This window comes from Musca domestica, unplaced genomic scaffold (assembly GCF_030504385.1).
Source record: "Musca domestica strain aabys unplaced genomic scaffold, Musca_domestica.polishedcontigs.V.1.1 10, whole genome shotgun sequence".
NCBI classification, from domain to species: domain Eukaryota; kingdom Metazoa; phylum Arthropoda; class Insecta; order Diptera; family Muscidae; genus Musca; species Musca domestica.
Genome location: NW_026712115.1, coordinates 7,937,912 through 7,957,868, shown reverse-complemented (window position 1 = coordinate 7,957,868; position 19,957 = coordinate 7,937,912). Strand labels below are relative to the sequence as shown.

At 32.5% G+C, this 19,957-nt stretch overlaps 1 protein-coding gene across 5 annotated transcripts in view; it reads left to right on the top strand.

The window, feature by feature from the left end:
* The window catches only part of LOC101899409 (RING finger protein nhl-1), a 146,900-nt gene that overhangs the window by 54,082 nt on the left and 72,861 nt on the right, over window positions 1-19,957 (top strand). The window lies entirely within an intron of this gene.

Sequence of the window (19,957 nt, the reverse complement as noted above, 5' to 3'; positions counted from 1 at the left end):
CAGCGATTGAAGTAATCTTAAAAGTATTTTCGAGCTAGGATTTTCGATTTCTCTGTTATTATTATACCCTCAGCCATATGGCTACAGAGGGTATATATCATTTGATACGGCCAAAACGTGCCTAGTCGAAATAACGGTTTTAGACCTTAGGTCTCTCGACCAAATCCGTTTCAGAACATTTGGAGTCGATCTAGCGATGTGTGCCCGTCCGTCTGTCTGGCTGGTGCGCACGATAACTTTCGAAGGGATTATCCGATTTGGTCCAACCTTGGTACATCGTAATATTTTTTTCAAACTTAGATCGAGTTCGGAGATGGGCAATATGGGCCTACTCCTTCTGGTACATCCCCCACAAAAGGTAGAAATTTTCAAAAAATATATTTTCTGCACAGAAAGAGAAAGGATAATCCGATTTTGCTCGAACTTTGCAAATCCTAATATTTGCGTCAGTGCTAGGTCAAGAGCGAAAATGGACAGTATCGGTCCAATCCATCAAGTACCTCGCCCACAAAGTGTTAAAATTTTGAATAATTACAACTCTTATAAAATGTTATGCAAGTGTCCGATTATCTTCAAATTCCACACATTCCAATATTTTTATTAACCCAAGACCTGGTGCTAAGATGGAATATATCGGTCCACTCCTTCTAGTACCTCCCCTACATAGGGGTCAATATTTTGAAAAACATAACGCTAAGGAAGAAAGCGAAATATGCGTCCAACACTCTTCAGATTTCACACGTACAAACATTTTTGTTAACACAAGATCTGTTGTGATGCTGATATATATCTGCGAACCACTTCTAGTACCTACTCACAAAGGGTCACAATTTTCAATAATATTATCTGTCATAACTTGCGAAACAATTCAGCTTGCTATATCTAAATATTTCGTGTAAAATTGGATATTTTGTATAAAATTGGATAAAAATGTCCAATTTCCTTCAAATTTTGCACATACCAATATTTTTGTCTGTATTAAATGAAATATAAAAAAGTAGAATACTTCGATGGACTATATCCGTTACCTCACGCATATCTTATACAAAATATAGGAATTAGTTGATGCAGTCCAAATCTTGCACGTTTTATTATTTATATCACTTTTACGTCAGACACGAATTGGTCAATATTGGCCAACATAGAAACCTCCCCCGTAAAGGGTCAACAGTCTGAATAATCGTAACTCAAGGCTTTGGGTATATATCAGTCGGCAAAACCGACAGATACTTTTTAACTAGTTTTTATTAAGAAATTATTAAGAAAATATGGGTACTCAACAATCATAAGCCCCTTTTTTAGATAACAAAATAGCATTGTAGAAAACTCTTTTGTTTTTATAATAATTTAATTTTCATCGTTATTTCGTGCTTTGCTTCTTATTATGGCAGGCAAGTTATTGCCTTTAACTCACGTGAAAGAAGTTGGTGGTCAATTTTCGATGAAAATTAAACATATCCATTATTATATTTAGGTCTTAGAACACCTGCAGTGACCTAATTTGCATTTTTTTCCAAAAAAAAAAAAAATAAATAAATAAATAAATAAATAAATAATTAATTGCTTTATACTTCCGGCCAAACTTTAAATTATGGTCAAGTTAAATGCATTAACTGCCTTAAAACCATTTCCCGGTATAACGTTTTCTAATATTTAATATCAAATGTTTTAAACTCACACCTCACCAGATGTAATTAACACATCAACATTACAATGCTATTTTGCTCTTGAATATATTTTGGCAACCTTAGACTTGGATTATAATAAAATATTTGGCATTGAATGTAATAATTTTATGTAATCTAGCTATATAAGAATTTACATGCATTTTGTAAATAGTAAAATCTATGTAAATAATATTTCGATATATAAGCCCAAGGCAGGCGGCGAATGGGTGTACATACAAACACACTAATGTAGTTGGTTACATTTACCACATGCTGAGTACATTGGGTCGTATACTAATTATTTCTTTAATAGAAAATGCAAACATCATACGTACATACGCTGGGGGTATTAAAGTACAGTAATGTAACAACAATAACACAAATAAAATGTGTGTAGGCATTACAACACTATTTTCGTTTCATTAAATAAAATTCAATTCAAAATTTCATGGCCACAAATAAAAGAACATTGAACTGCGTGTACAGTTTGTTGTATTTTTCTCGGTATTGAGAAATTGAAACCAGACATTGTTTTTTATTTGCGTTTGTTTGTTTTTGGCCACATTTGTTGTGTTTGGTTAATTTGCCAAATAGAATTAAGTCAATCACGAATTTCGCCAAAAACACACACATACGCGAAGCGAAAACAAAAAAAAAAATAAATAAATAAAAATAAATAAACGCCTGCAAACTTCCGGCATAGGAATATATTATAGAATGACTATAGAAAAGTCGCCGTTGTAGAAGTTTCTTGTCATGACAAATTTATTTTCCTTTTCGTCATGAACAATGGTGGTGTCAGTTTTTGTAACCTAAAATTTCAATGTTTTTCTTGGGAATTTGTTATCTGCCAAGGTTGATTAAATTGAACATTTTTTGTAGGAAGGAAATAGCCAGCCTAAATTGTTCGAATTCAATTTTTGCGTGTGTCTGTGTGTGGGTTTGAATGGTTATAATCGTTTAGTTGAAACTTACACATTGTCCTTTGTTGTTGATGTCCTTGTTGTTCTGGGTAGCCTATTCTGGGAATAATTAAATGAAAAAATGAAATATCTGCGTTAGGGCAATGTATTTTGCAGAAGTTTCGGCAATATAACAACAAAAATTGGAAAACTCAAATTGGGTATTGAATAAAATTAAATTGAAATTTTGTTATATTTGTATTGATTTCAAACAAAATTTAAAATTTAAGATAACTTAGAAATTTGAACCAAACCAAAACATAAAACAGGAGGTGCCGTTATATGGATGCTACACCAAAGAGTAAACCTACATTTAACAGTTTTGGCGAGGAGTAAAATGGAAATATTAAACCTTTTCTTGCAAGAAATTTAACTACCTAATGATAACCCGAAATATCGCGTTACAACTGAGTTTGTGTGAAATTGGGATAAAATCCTTCGAAATACAGAAAATCTGGAGGCACCGTTATATGGGGTCAATACACAACTGTGGATCGTTTTATCCCATATTCAACTGCAACCGTATAAGGACTTCTATTAACAACTATGGCAAAAGGATATTGTATATAAGTATTCTAAATCCTGCCTCATTATCTACAGGATGAGATAAAAAACTGGAACAAAGTCAAACGCCATAATTTTTACATTATTTTTAAATGCTAATGAATGAAAGATGAAATATGTCGGAAATAGCATCAAATTTTAGAATAACTTTAGATTTGTTCGAATCAGTCACCTTTGGCACGAATTGTGGTCTTCAAATGGCCAATGAAACCGTCACACGTTGCCGGAATGTTGCTCTGCGGTATTTTGTCCCATTTCCGGCGAAGCGCTTGCTTGAGGTGATCGCAACTTTGGTATTTTTTAGTGCCAGCCTTGATTTCCAAAATACTACAGTCCAACGGATTGGTATCCGGAGATCTTGGTGGCCATTGTGCGCTGGAAATGAAGCGAGTAACCTCATTTTGTAACCATTCTTGTGTGGCGCGCGCTGAGTCCTGTTGGAATGTCCAAGGTCTGCGGCCAAAATGTTTGCGTGCCCAATGCTTTACTCATATTATCGACCTCCACACCATCACCATGGCCGGCGCTTGAGTTCTGGTGGCCAATCGAAGGTGCACATTTTCAGTTGACCTCTTTGGCAAGTAAACAGGATCATTTTGTTTGTTTACAAACTACTGGACACGAATGTTTTCTCATCGTACAAAAGCCAATTCGGCAGTTCACCACATTTGGTCAAGCGAAGCAACTCTTTAGCTCTTTTGAGTCTAGTTTCTTTCTGTTGCGGTTTAAGTTCTTCCACTTTTTGGAATTTCAATGGCTTTACCCCGAGGTCATTTTTCAATATTTGCCGAATTGAATATTGCGATATGTTAAGCTCACGAGCCATTTTCGGCCACTGCGACACGGGTTTCGATCAAGTCGCTTCTTTACTATTCGAACCATTTCTGGTGATGTTGCTGTTTTCTTCCGTCCACTTCATTGACGTCGGGCTACGCTACAAGTATCACGATAACGAGCGTACAGTCTGAAGTTGGTTGCAGTTTTTTCATCTCCTCCTGTATGAAAAACTGGACCTGTATAGCAAATTATCGGCCAGAGAAGGCGGATTCCACCAAAATTTGAAATAATTCCAGATAAAGTTGACCTTAAATCATAAAAATGCGGAATATTAGAAGGTACAGCAATAATTGGACTGTACCAAAACTAGGACCTATATGAACATTTCTATGAAAATTATGTTGCCTACATACTGGGAACACAAACTGCCAGATTGTAGTAAATTCGGATTAAAATTGTGACAAAATAACCGAAACCTTAATCTGGTGGTACAGTTATATGGAGGCTATACCAAAAAGTGGACCTATAAACGTTCTACGATCCTAAACCCCAAAAAAAAAAACAATTCGAGAAATTGATACCCATTACGAAGGTCAAAAGCCAAATTTGAAGCAATTCCATTGTAAAATATGGATGCAATCATTAAAAAATATGAATCGGAATGGACCAAATTTAGTCAGAGGAGTTTTGTATCCATTGAAAACTTCGCATAACAAATTTCACACTTTTCAGTTGAAAATTCCATTAAAAACCCTAACGGAAAATAAACGAAAGTAGACCAATATATCACATATTGAAACTTAACAAATTATTAATTTACTCAATACACATTTTTTAAGACTTTACTCATCAACTTATATGATAAATGATTTTAACACCCTATTTCAAAATATTCCCCATCTATTGTAGGATATTGAATTCTCTTCATTTTTTTTGTTTACTTTCTTTTCCATTTTATAAAGCTCATATCTCTACCGAAAAATAAATTCTCAAAACATCAACAGTTTTTGACAGTTTTTAATATTTTTACATATTTTCATTCACTCTGCAATTGGTCCATTTATTCACTCCCCAGTTGGTAAATATTTTGCAGACCATGTATTATGACGTTTGCTTTATGCACTGAAATGCAAAAATAATAATAAAAACATACACTCACACAAAAAGGAATAAATAAAAAGATTGAAAAGTAATTACAAGCAGATACTTTTTTTGCAACGTTTCATTGATATTTTTTTACAAGATTTTTGAATTGAATTATTTATTCAGACATCACAGAATTATTGAATTGTTTGTATATTTTGTGTACATGAATTTAGAGCTACCGAGGAAAACTGATATATTTGTGTGCATACATACGAAATATAAGCGATTCCATAAAAGGGGATATCTGGAATTTATGGAAAAAAAAATAAATAAAAAAATACGAAAAAAGACAAATATTTGGCCATAAATTTTAAATTTTAAATTTAATAGGTCTATAGGAGGGTCGTAGTATTCGCCGAAACGTATTTCAGTAGTGACCATGATTACTTCTGGGAACTTTGATGAATATTTCGGAAAATACTGAGTCGGAGGCAAGGAAAAGAAATGGAAAATATAACTCGAATCGCGAAAGTTTACGGAACACTTTTTTTAAAGACTGAAAGGGCTATTTTTGTGCAGACATTATTGAAATTCGACTAACCAAAATATGTTCATTTGCTGGCAATTTTTCACGTAGTCCCACATTATTAACTGGAACCCTTTAAAATGTATAAATGTGGCCGTGGATTTGTCTTTTTAATAGAATTTCAAGCTAACTAGAATGGACAACAATGTACATTTAAGAACAAAATGAGGATATGAGAGGTTATAAACAACAATGTGTTTCCCCATGGTATAGTAACTAATTTTCGGAGTTATCTCAGGACGGAGTTTTAATAATAATACTAATAATAATAATATAATAATAATAATAATATAATAATAATAATAATAATAATAATAATAATAATAATAATAATAATAATAATAATAATAATAATAATAATAATAATAATAATAATAATAATATAATAATAAATAATAATAATAATAATAATAATAATAATAATAATATAATAATAATAATAATAATAATAATAATAATAATAATAATAATAATAATAATAATAATAATAATAATAATAATAATAATAATAATAATAATAATAATAATAATAATAATAATAATAATAATAATAATAATAATAATAATAATAATAATCATAATAATAATAATAATAATAATATAATAATAATAATAATAATAATAATAATAATAATAATAATAATAATAATAATAATAATAATAATAATATAATAATAATAATAATAATAATAATAATAATAATAATAATAATAATAATAATAATAATAATAATAATAATAATAATAATAATAATAATAATAATAATAATAATAATAATAATAATAATAATAATAATAATAATAATAATAATAATAATAATAATAATAATAATAATACTAATAATAATAATAATAATAATAATAATAATAATAATAATAATAATAATAATAATAATAATAATAATAATAATAATAATAATAATAATAATAATAATAATAATAATAATAATAATAATAATAATAATAATAATAATAATAATAATAATAATAATAATAATAATAATAATAATAATAATAATAATAATAATAATAATATAATAATAATAATAATAATAATAATAATAATAATAATAATAATAATAATAATAATAATAATAATAATAATAATACTAATAATAATAATAATAATAATAATAATAATAATAATACTAATAATAATAATAATAATAATAATAATAATAATAATAATAATACTAATAATAATAATAATAATAATAATAATAATAATAATAATAATAATAATAATAATAATAATAATAATAATAATAATAATAATAATAATAATAATAATAATAATAATAATAATAATAATAATAATAATAATAATAATAATAATAATAATAATAATAATAATAATAATAATAATAATAATAATAATAATAATAATAATAATAATAATAATTGAAATGTGGAGTGGAGTACCAGGTACAGTGGAAAAATATTAGGATGAGCAAAATTATTATAAATCGAACATTTATTTCCAATTTTGTGCAAATAATTTTTAATCAAAATTGTAATCTTTTGTGGGGGAGGTACAAGTGGACCGATAAAAACCATATTCACATCAGATCTCTGATTGGGATAAATATTTAGATGTACCGAGTTGTAAAGAATTGCTGACTAGTTTCGCAAGTTAGGGGAGGTATAAGTATTGAGGTACCGGAATGGCTGACGTACCCCATCTTCACACCAGATCTTGCGTTGGTAAAAATATTGGGATGTTTGAAATTTGAAAGGATTATTCAAAAGTTTGACTGATTTGATTTGATTTGAATTTGTTTCTGGGGGAGGTACGAAGGGGTAAGCCAATATTTATCTTCATCTTCACATCAGATATTGTGTTGGAGGAATTATTGGAATGTGTGAAATTTGAGAAGAATCCTATGCTTACTTTGCATTTCATGGATGTTTTGTTATTCAACATTTTGTATCCTTTCTGTAGGTGGTACAAGAAGGAGTAAACCGATATATCCCACTTTTACACCTGATCTTGTGTTAATAAAAATATTGGATGTGTGAAATTTATGCTTATTTCGCTTTTTATGAGAAACATAAATATTAAAAATGTAGCCCATTGTGGGGGAGGTACCAGTAGAAGATTCCGAAATATTATATACTCGCACCTATTTTTTTCCTGGGAGGTGCGAATAGGAGTTTGAAAGAAATCGGATACTCACTTCGCGTTTTATGAGCTTCTTGGTTATTCAAAATTTTGACACTTTGTGGAGGAGGTACCAGCAGGGGTGGGCTGAAACACCCACATCTTCTCACCAGACATAGAATTGTTAAAAAAATTGGGATATCGGAAATTTTAATACAACATAATTTTTATTTCACATATTACAAGCGTTGGGTTTTTTCAAGGTTTTGAACCTTGTGATGGAGATTCTAGAAGGAGTAGGCCGATATTGCCCATATCCAAACTCGATCTACGTTTGATAATAATATTCGAAAAGTGCTCTGCTTTATTTGGAATTAGTGGTAGTATATTATTGTTATTATAATTCTTGTACATATCTCTTAAAACTATTAAATTAAATAAGGATTAAATTGTTTAGACGGAATTTCTTCAATAGAAAATAAAACTCATATTTCCATAATAGCCCTATTTGCCCAATTTGTTGAATGCGTTACATTAAGGTATTAAAATTCTTGAAGCGAACCAGAGTATTAATTCACCTAATTAAAAAAACGAACATGTAAAAACTCTCTTTCTAGACTGTCATTATTTCAGTGTGTTACAAATTCATCGCAAATGACCCTCAACCACTGAACTTTGTTGTGTCACTTTTTTTTTTTGAGGCAAACCATTTGGTATTCATTAACAAATACGAAAAACATTCATTTCAGCTGAATGCACCCATTTTAATTTATCCAATGTGAAAATGAGAAGAAACAAAAAACGCAAGAATTAGCAAAGCAAAAACAAAAATAAAATGCTGAAAATACAACACACCGAAAATACTAAATTCATATTTTTATTTTCGGAGAATTCTGTTCATCACTGTGAGAGGCAAAACACAAAAACTCGAAAAAGTAGATTAAAAATTTCTGTTCGCTTCATTTACTATGATCTGCATATTGTTGAACTAAGTTTATTGCTGAGCAGTATCAAATTTAATTTTATAATTTTTGACATTTGCATAGGGTGCGTGTATGTGTGTTTGTGTTGTTGTATAAATTTAATGTTTTATATATTTCCAGAATATTTAATTAGTTTCTATTTTAAAGTATTTTGCGAATTTTGTGTTTTTGACATGTTGATGTTTTTGCTTTGCTTAATTCATTGAGAATTTTAATTTATGTTTGCTAGATGTTGATATATTACATTCCTCTCTTTTTTGGATTTATTAAGTCTTAAAATTTCATCTAAAGTTTTTATGAAAATATTCAAAATATGTTCGTGTAATTGGTTTGTAGCATGTGCCTGTTATTTGTCAAGCAAAAAGTAGAAGAATTAAAAATGTATTTAAAGTATTAAATTTGAAACTTATGTTTTGCAGACTTAGTTTTCATCCAATTTTTTATTTAAATGTTAATTTTTTTTGGCCATTTCATAATTTGGCATTTAAAACCAACTAAGTTCGACTCAAGTTCTACTAGCAAAACCTTTTCTCAGTAAATCTTATTTTTGGTTGCGATGGGGTTTTCGCCCACAATAACTTAATTGCTTCTAATACAAACGCCACTTATAGTAGTGTTGTAGGAAGACGGCTTAATGAATTCGAACCCGTCGCATGGTGGTTAGTGTATGAAAGTGTCACACTGGCTTTCCTTTACGCTGCAAATTTCAAATCATTGAGCCCATTTCTTCCATCTCTAATCTATCAATAAAGAAGGCAACGTCTTCCTGTATTCACTACAGGATTCACTAATTCCTTTGCGGAATGGGAATATTGAATTTGTAGAAGTAGTATGGGCAAAAGAAAATGTGATAGACCCATAGTTCTTTTCGATGCTCACCGTATGTACAAGTACTTTTGTAAGCAAAGTTCAGCACGCATTCATTGTTCGATTAAGTTGAAATTTTGCACAAATCGTTTGACCGGCTCTAGGACGAACAATACTGAAATTGGTGATAATCTCTCCAAATTCAGATATATCTCGTCAGAGCACTCCTGCATTTAAATGTGAATAAATCTTTTACGTCTCGTACCATCGCTCGTTACCGTGATACTGGAAGCGTAGCGGAAGAAAACAGCAACATCAGCAGAAATGGTTCGAAAAGTAAATAAGCGACTTGATCGAAACCCGCGTCGCAGTGGCCGAAAAATGGCTCGTGAGCTTAGCATATCGCAATATTCCATTCGGCAAATATTGAAAAATGAGCTCGGGGTTAAGCCATTGGAATTCCAAAAAGTGCAAGAACGTACACCGCAACAGAATTTTAGATATACCGGACCGAGTTTCAACAAATGGAAAAAATCGGTTGAATATGAATTTGGTCTGATAATACATATGATGACAACAATAATGGTAAAATCAGGTGCAGGTGTATATCGAAGGTGGTGTATATACAAATCTCAACCGATATCGATAAAATTTGGTAGAGACATTTTCGAGCAGTATCTGATGTCCGGTATCAAATATCCTTGTGTTGCAGTGCATATTACGCACGTGAGGGACTTTTATATAGAATCGGATGAAACATGTATCTGGGAGTTATTGCTATATCTGAACCGATATTCACCAAAATCTGAAGTACTTGCTTCCAAGCAGAATTCCATCGGAAGTGCCAAGATGCAGTTAATTTGGGTTGATATTAGCCATTTGGTGCATAATGAACCTGAAATCGAATAATGATATATTGGAGATATATCCAAATCTGAACCGATTTTGAGACACTTTTTTCTGAACTGTATCCGATATCTGGTAACAAATATCATTGTTGTGGAGTGCATATTACATATGTGAGCGTCTTAAAACCCCAAATCGTCTAAAACATATATATGGGAGCTATATCTGAACCGATTTTACCAAACCTGATGTACTTTTTATACCCTACAACACTATGTGTTGGGGGTATTATAAGTTTGATTGGGCCAAAAGTGATGCTGATAGCCAATAAATCGGATATGTAGCAAAATAGGAACAATATATGTAAAAGAAATATATCTTATTTATTCTGCTTATAAACCGAGAAGCGCTGGTCCAATTTTCACAATTCCCATAAATTTGGAATGGTCTCTTGCCAGAAAACGATAAAATCTAAGAAAATCGCGGTCAAATATACAAATAAAAAAGTGAATAGCTTTTGTTCCATTTTTTTTCAATTTTTGTCATATTTTTTATCGCATGCGATTTTTTCAATTTGACTTACAATTTTGAATTGTAAATTTTCTAAATTTTTAAACCATATCGCAATTATCGCCCGATCCTCACGAAATTTTACATGGGGGTAGGGTTATTGTCAGAATTAAAGCCTATTGTTCTTAAGATGAACATTTAGTGGTGCAAATGGAATAAAAAAATTATTTTTTTTCTAATGTTGTAGTCGCTCTATAGGCCACAATTGAAAACTAATCGACACGGAATGTCGCATCGGAAGAGAGTTAAGGACAGGAAAGAATTCTAGCATTTTGGATGACCATTGGATTACATTTAACTGTAAAATGGACCACAACTTTCATGTGAAATTGTTTTGAATACTACGGAGTGCGTAAATATTGGCCAAATTCTCCGGGCCAAAAAACTAAGGGTAACCTCTGGGTGGGGCCCTTTGACATTATTTCAAAAACGAAGTCTACCAAAATGGATTTGAATATAAGGGGACTTCGAACATATTGTAGTGTTGTAGGGTATCACATGGCCGGCCCCGCACGACTATAGCCTTTGCTTACTTGTTTCTAGGATGAATTCAGTCGGAATTGCCAAAATTCTGTTCTTTTGGGCTGGTATTAGCCATTTGGTGCACAATAAATAATAGGATTCGTCCTTGGGCCATATTGTTTGCAAAATTTCATCTCAGTTGGATAATAAATAAATCCTGTAATTTTATTCTATGAAGATTCTCAAAAGTAACTATGGGTCTGGTATTATCTTGTCTTAAATAAAAAGAAGAATTATTCCAAAATTAAAAAAGGTAAAGCTTGTAGATCATGGTTGAACAAGTGGTCAGTTTCTCTTTTTTTTTTTTTGTTTAACAACCTGCCAATCTATGTCTATATAATATTCATTCAATTGTTTCAAAATAAGCTTTAAAAATAACTTTAGATAACAAAAAGTTAAAATACATTGTACAATATAATGAAAAATGTAATTTCTTGTTTTCTTAAATCCTCTCTTTATATGATTTCGCTCAGCTCTGTTGTAGAAAAAGTGTGGACGAGTATTGTACTCGTATATGGCGACTTAGCCTTCTTACCGGGTGGTAATATTTGCATAAAATTCGTTATAAGTCCTATATATACTTTTCTCTACAGTCGCCTGTACTATGATAATCTTCCTGACAATGAATATAACAATATTTTATTTTACTGCCTTACCCCCTGGTAAACATTACCATCGTTCTCCACTAATAAACAAACGTTGTTTTTATAAAAACAACAATAAAGGGATAAGCCTGACCATTTTGCAACAACAATATTTTATTTTATTAGAATATAGTTACCCTGATTTACCTTATCTCAAACACTATTACCTTTTAAAATTGCAACATGATTGAATTTTTATCAGAAAAATATAATTTTTTTCACCATTACAAACAGTTTATTAAAGTTTACAGTTCCTGCAATTTGCACTAATTTCCTCCCTGCTATTTGTTGTTTGAATGCATCGAAAGTAATTGTTTTAAATAAAACATTTAAAATATTCATTTGTGGAATACTGGCAATGATCGCTTCGTAACGGATGCATTGCCGTATGAATATTGATGATGCGGATTTAAGCTACAATTATTTGGTCATCCATTCATTCATTAGTTTTCAGCTGAAATAATGCGCGACAATAAAAATGCAAATAAAGTCCAAAAGGATAAGCAAATATTGTGTGCGTCGCGATGCCATACACAAACACAACAATGCCACAAGTGACCTTATTATCACGCCTCCGCATGTTTTTGTTTTAATAGCGGTGCGAACAACAGCAGCAAACAATTATGGGTATGTGTATATGAATGGGCATTATTGATATGGTGTGATAATGCATAACTTTTACAGTTATTGTTTTAAATGTTTATATTGAAATTATAAAAAGAAGAAATGAGAGGTGGGTTATATACGCTATCTTCCATTGTTATACATCGAGGCTATTAACAATACAGAGTGAGATAAAAAAAACTGCAACCAAGTCAAACGCCATAATTTTTGCATTTATTTTTTAAATTTTATTGAATGAAAGCAAAAAATGTCGGATATCGCATCAAATTTAGAATAAGTTTAGATTTATTCGAATTGGTCACCTTTGGCACGAATTATGGCCAATGAATGTCACACGCTGCCCGAATGTTTCTCTGCGGTAGTTTGGCCCCTTTCCGGCGAAGCGTTTGCTTGATGTGATCGACGCTTTGGTATTTTTTAGTGCCAATCTTGCTTTCCAAAACACTCCAGACACAATAGTCCAACGGATTGGTATCCGGAGATTTTGGTGGCCATTATGCGCTGGAAATGAAACGAGGAACCTCATATTGTAACCATTATTGGGTGGCGCGTACTGAGTGGGATGGTGCTGAGTCCTGTTGGAATGTCCAAGGTCTGCGGCTAAAATGTTTGCGTGCCCAAGGCTTTAATACATCCTCCACAAAATTTTGACGATAATATTTGGCATTTGTTCTGATGCCACGGTCGATTAATACAAGCGGAGAGCAACCATCGGCTGTTATGGCGGTCAACACCATCACCATGGCCGGCGCTTGGGTTCTGGTGGCCAACCGAAGGTGCACATTTTCAGCTGACCTCTTTGGCAAGTAAACACGATCATTTTGTTTGTTTACAAACTGCTGGACAACGAATGTTTTCTCATCGGAGAAAACCAAATTCGAAGCAACTCTTTAGCTCTTTTGAGTCTATTTTCTTTTTGTTGTGGTGTAAGTTCATGCACTTTTTGAAATTTCAATGGCTTTACCCCGAGCCCATTTTTCAATGTTTCCCGAATGGAATATTGCCATATGTTCAGCTCACGAGCCTTTTTTCGGCCACTGCGACGCGGGTTTCGATCAAGTCGCCTTTTTACTTGCGAACCATTTCTGCAGATGTTGCTGTTTTCTGCCGTCCACTTCATTGACTTTGGGCTACGCTATCAGTATCGGGGTAACGAGCAATTTAAATGCTGGAGTGCTCTAACGATAGCCACTCGTGCTTTTCCATCCAAATATAAAGAAATCACACTATCACGCTTGAATTCCATCACGAATAAGTTTTTTTCTGGAAAATTCTCACCAAAATGCTTTTGTACGCTTGTAAACAATATAATGAGCTGTAACAGCTGTGGGACGAGCGGCTTTGAAATGACACCATTCTGAAGTTGGTTGCAGTGTTTTCATCTCACCCTGTATACGCTATCTTCCATTGTTATATATCGAGGATATTTAACAATATATGGAAATATTTAAAATATTCATTGTATATGAGCTACAAACTGATGTAAGTCAGGTGTTGATGATACTTCGAACTAAAAAAGCCTAATAAAAGTGTATGTTATGTATAGGGTTGTCTATGATAACAAATCTTACACCTTTTAAGGACTTTACTTATTGTAACGATTTCTGCAATCTTATTGAAATACTTTAGTCGACTACATATTACAAATATTTAGTTTCATATAAAATATGTAGTTTCATATTATATTTATAAACACATTTCAATTAAACACGTCGGCAGTTAATAGAATTTTGGGTATTCCCCCACATCATTGACAATCATTTAACCACACTTCTCAGTTTATATTCTATGGAAATAAATCAAAGGATAATTTCGAACTTTAATATTTTTTTGTTTGCCCTTGGCTTAGCTGCTCTCTTATTTTTTGTTTTCTTTTGCTGCTGTGGTCGTTACTTTCTGGCGCTGAGAAAAGTCAAAGCCTATTTCATGTGAATGTGTGCTAAGCCTGAAATACGATTAAACGTTATGCATCAAAGCACAAATCGAATTGCGAATGCAAAAGGAAAATTTATGGCCCAGGTGGCAGTTTCAGTGATTGACAAGAAATTTGCCAAATAACCTAACATCAGGCGTATGCATGGCTAGAAAAAGGTAGCACAGTGGTTGACAAAGAACAATTAGTCAGAGATTCTTCATTATTTGTTGGGGGATCTAACGAGTAAGAGAAACTATTGTTCGAGGAAAATATAATTCCAAATACTTAAAATAAAATGAAACTGAATGAACCAGAATAGAAAATATAATTAATTTTTTAAATAATATGCACATATTCATATGCAAAATATATACAAATATGCAAAAGGTATAAAAATATATTTAAAAAAATATGGAATTATTGGTAATTCTTGAAGTATAGAAGTGCAGTGAGTTGATTTGAAACCACATGATTATCACAAAAATTACAGGAACATTTGTGAAATCGCAGCTTGGACCTGTCATTAACATTTTTTATATCCTCAGCCATATAGCTAGAAAGGGTATATATATCATTTGATATGGCCAAAACGTGTCTCATCGAACATGGGTTTTAGATTCTAGGTCTCTTTGGACCAAATCCGTTTCAGGCCATGTAGAGTCGATCTAGCGATGTCCGTCCGTCTGTCTGCATACGATAACTCTCGAGGGGAGTATCCGATATGGTCCAAACGAGGTACATCGCAATATTGTTGTCAAACTTAGATCGAATTCAGAGATGGGCTATATCGGTGCACTCCTTCTGGTACCTCCCCAACAAAAGGTCGACATTTTAAAAAAATATATTTTACTGCACGGAAAGAGAAAGGATAATCCGATTTTGCTGCAACTTTGCGAATCCTAATATTTATATCAGTGCTAGGTCAGGTGAGAAAAAGGCTTATAAAATGTGATGTAAGTGTCGGATTGTCTTCAAATTACACACACTTCTCCTTCTGGTACCTCCCAATAAAGGGCCAAAATTTTAAATATTCATGAAGCTCATAAAACGCAAAATTAACATCTCAATTCCCTCTGTCAAATTTTTGAATAGCCGAAACGGTTACAAAATCCGAAATACGCATTCGGTCATCAATACAAGATCTTTCATAAAGATGGTAGAGATCGGACCATTTCCTTTGCTACCTGTCCCACATAGGGTTGAAAGTTTTGGAAAACAAAACGCTAAAAGGAAGCGAAATAAGCATACAACTCTCTTCAAATTTCACACATACAAACATTTTTGCTAACACAAAATCTGTTGTAAAGATGCGTAACCCTTCTGGTATCTCACCCACAAATGGTCAAAATTTTCAATACTTTCATCTGTCATGACTTGCGAAACCTGAGATAAATATAACATTTATGGTTTCTTATAAAAAAAGAAACCATAAATGTTATGTTTGATTTTCTTATAATTTTGCCCATACCAATATTTTTATATATTTATTTCGGTCGACTATATCAGGTACCTCACGCATATTTTAATATTGTCTAAAAATTATCACATTTCGCATATAATATAGTCCAAAACATAGCACGTCGCAGTATTTATAGCAACTTAGGTCTGATACGAAATGGACAATATTGGCCCATCGAACATTGGCAAAACCGACTGAATCTTTTTAACTTTATTTTTTTTTATACCCTACACTACATAGTGGTAAGGGTATTATGTCTTTGTGCATTTGTTTGTAACATGGAGAAGGAAACGAGATAGACCCATAGTTACTTTTGAGAACCTTCATAGAATCACTTTCTGAGTCGATTTATGCATGTCAGTCCGTCTGTCCGTCCGTCCGTCCGTCTGTCCATGTATTCTTGTGAACAAAATGCAGGTCGCATTTATTATCCGATTGAGATGAAATTTTCCCAACAATATTTTTTTGGCCCAAGGACGAACCCTATTGAAATTGGTGAGAATCGGATCAAAATTAGATATAGCTCCCATATATATCTTCATCCGATTTCGGGTTAAATGTGCACCAAATGTCCACTATCAGTCCAAATTACCTGAATTTTGGCACACCCAACCGAGTTCGGCCTAGAAGCAAGTATATCAAATTTGGAGAAAATCGGTTCAGATATAGCTATAGCTCCCATATATATCTTTCGTCCGATTTGATCTTTAAGTCCCTCACATTCCTACTATGCACTCCACAACCGTGATATTTGGTACCAGGTATTAGATGGAGCACAAAAATAGCTGTTTTAAATTTTATCGAAATCGGTTCAGATTTTGATATAGCTCCCATATATATCTTCATCCGATTTCGCGTTAATTGACCACCAAATGGCCAATATCAGCCCAAATGGCCCGAATTTTGGAATATGTGACCGAGATTAGCCTTAAAGCAAATACAACAAATTTGTATATGTTTTATCCGATTTGGTGTTTAAGTCTCTCACATTCGTAATATGCACTCCACAAGAATGATATTTGGTACCAGATATAAGATACAGCCCAGAAATAGCTGTTTGTAATTTTATCGAAATCGGTTCAGATTTGGATATAGCTCCCATATATATCTTCATCCGATTACGGGTTAATTGTGGACCAAATGACCGATAAAAGTCCAAATGGACTGAATTTTAGTACATCGGACCAAATTCAGCCTAGAAGCAAATTTAGTGAAAATCGGTTCAGATATAGATATATATATATATATATGTTTCATCCGATTTGGTCTTTAAGTCCCTCACATTCGTAATATGCACTCCACAGGAATGATATTTGGTACCAGATATCAGATAAAGCCCAAAAATAGTTGATTTTAATTTTATTAAAATCTGTTCCGATTTGGATATGCCTCCCATATATATCTTCATCCGATTTCGTGTTAATTGTTCACTAAATGGTCAATATCAGCCCAAATCACCTTAATTTTCGTACATAAGACCGAATTCAGTCTAGAAGCTAATACGTCAAATTTGGAGAAACCCGGTTCAGAGATAGCTATAGTTCGTAAAATGCACGATAGGATTAGATAGATTTTGATTTTGTATCAAATATCTCATAGAGCTCTGAAATGCCCTGTATAAACCTTTTTACGAGAGCTCTACTAAATATGCATAGTGGTGTAGGGTATCATATAGTCGGCCCCGCCCGACTTTTGAGCTTTCCTTACTGGTTTTATTTTTAATTTTTTATATCCTCTACCATACTATTGGAGAATATTATCATTTAACTCTTGGAGAGAATCATTCTAGACCTTTAAACGTTTATTGTTTCCTGATCAGTCTAAAGTTACAAGTCGATCTAGCGATGTCTGTCTGACTATAAGTGTTTCCGTCTGTCTGTTGTAATTAGAAATATGTGATTTTTGATAGTTGTTAGATCAAAATCGTTAGTGAAACATGTAGGTCAACTATAATAATGTCACTTTAAGGGTTGTTTTACTTCTTTTCAAAACTCTTAAATGCTGAGTAATTAGGTCGATGACACGTGTCTGTTAAAAGGACTAGCTCTGGCAACGAACAGAACGAGTTATAATGCCCAACGTCGATAAATGAATAATTTTTCAATTGACCTTTTTGGCAATAAAAAATAATTCCTTATCTTAATCTGTGAGTAACTAGATTTGTAATAAGTCTTTATGCTGAGAAAGTTTAGTACTATTTAACTTTGAATTACTGTTGAACTTTGAATAGTTGAAAGTTCTCTCAAATGTTGCAGGTTAAATCACAATCCATTCACTAGCAATTCATTCATTCAAAAACTTTATTCCAATCCACTGTTCTCGACATAAATCTATTGTGAATACAAATGAATATATGTGTAACCTATAATGTACGAATGAGTTGTATTGTAAAGAAATGTTAAAGAATGTGTGTGTGTGTGCGTGACAAAAATCACCTGAATGAGCCCGTAAGCACGTTTTTGTATACATTATAAGATAGAGAGAGGCGGAGGGAGAGTGAGTGCGAGAGTTTAAGAAGATTGACTAAGGCTGAGATTTGCTGTTTTGACATTTAAACGTGTGTCTCGTTGCATGTGTGTGTGTGTGTCTGTGCGTCTGTGTGTTGAAAGGTGCGTGATTGCGTCAACATTTGATATTTAAGGACTTACTGTATGAGAAAGATTAAGACGATTTTCATTAATTTTCAGGGAATACTTAATATTCTTTTCATCATCATGCTTCATTAGGTATTTCAGGTTGGCAGTTAACAGACACATATACACACATACATATTTTCATAATAATTTCCATGTATCGAAACATAAGTGCGTGTATTAGAGTAATACTCAAAATGTTGCGACATTTTGTATCTGTTTGATTCTTAAGGAGTATGGATGAATTTTGAGAAGCTGTCGACCCAATGTGCAAAAATGTTTTTTTTTGTATTTTTAAGCCACATTTTCAGCCTAAAAATTTACTGTGCAAAAGCAAGTCTGGGGTTTTGGAAATTAGAAAGGGATTCGATGACATTCGGTTTTGTGGATCTAACCCCAAACGATTTTTTGATTCTCAAACAAAATTTCATTTATGCTCTTTATATGTGCTTAGCCATACACAGGGGAATTCCAATATTTTAAGCTATGTTTCAAACATTAGTAATGTAAAGGTTTTGAAATTTTATAGAGAGCTTTGAATGACTTCCTATTTATCAAGTGCATGTCAATAAAATAAGTAGTTACTTGTGGTTCTCTAAAAGTTGTTATATGTAAAGTCTGATATAAATAAACTGCAACAAAATCAAACACCATAATTTTTGCATTTTTTTTTTTTAATTTTATTGAATGAAAGCAAAAATGTCGCAAATATCATCAAATTTTACAACTCGAATTGTTCACCTTTGGCAAGAATTATGGCCTTTAAACGGCTAATGAAACTGCCACACGCTCTGCTCTGCAGTATTTTGGCCCGTTCCCCGCGAAGCGCTTGCTTCAGGTGATCGACACTGTGGTATTTTTTAGTGCCAATACACAATAGTCCAAAGGATTGGGATCCGGAGATTATGGTGGTCATTGTGCGCTGGAAATGAAGCGAGGAACCTCATTTTGTAATCATTCTTGGGTGGCGCGTGCTGAGTGCGATGGTGCTGAGTCCGGTTGGAATGTCCAAGGTTTGCGGCTAAAATGTTTGCGGCTTTTTCTGTCGATTAATACGAACGGAGAGCGACAATCGGCTGTTATGGCGGACCACACCATCACCATGGCCGGCGCTTGAGTTCTGGTGGCCAACCGAAGTTGCACATTTTCAGCTGACCTCTTTGGCAAGTAAACACAACCATTTTGTTTGTTTACAAACTGCTGGACAACGAA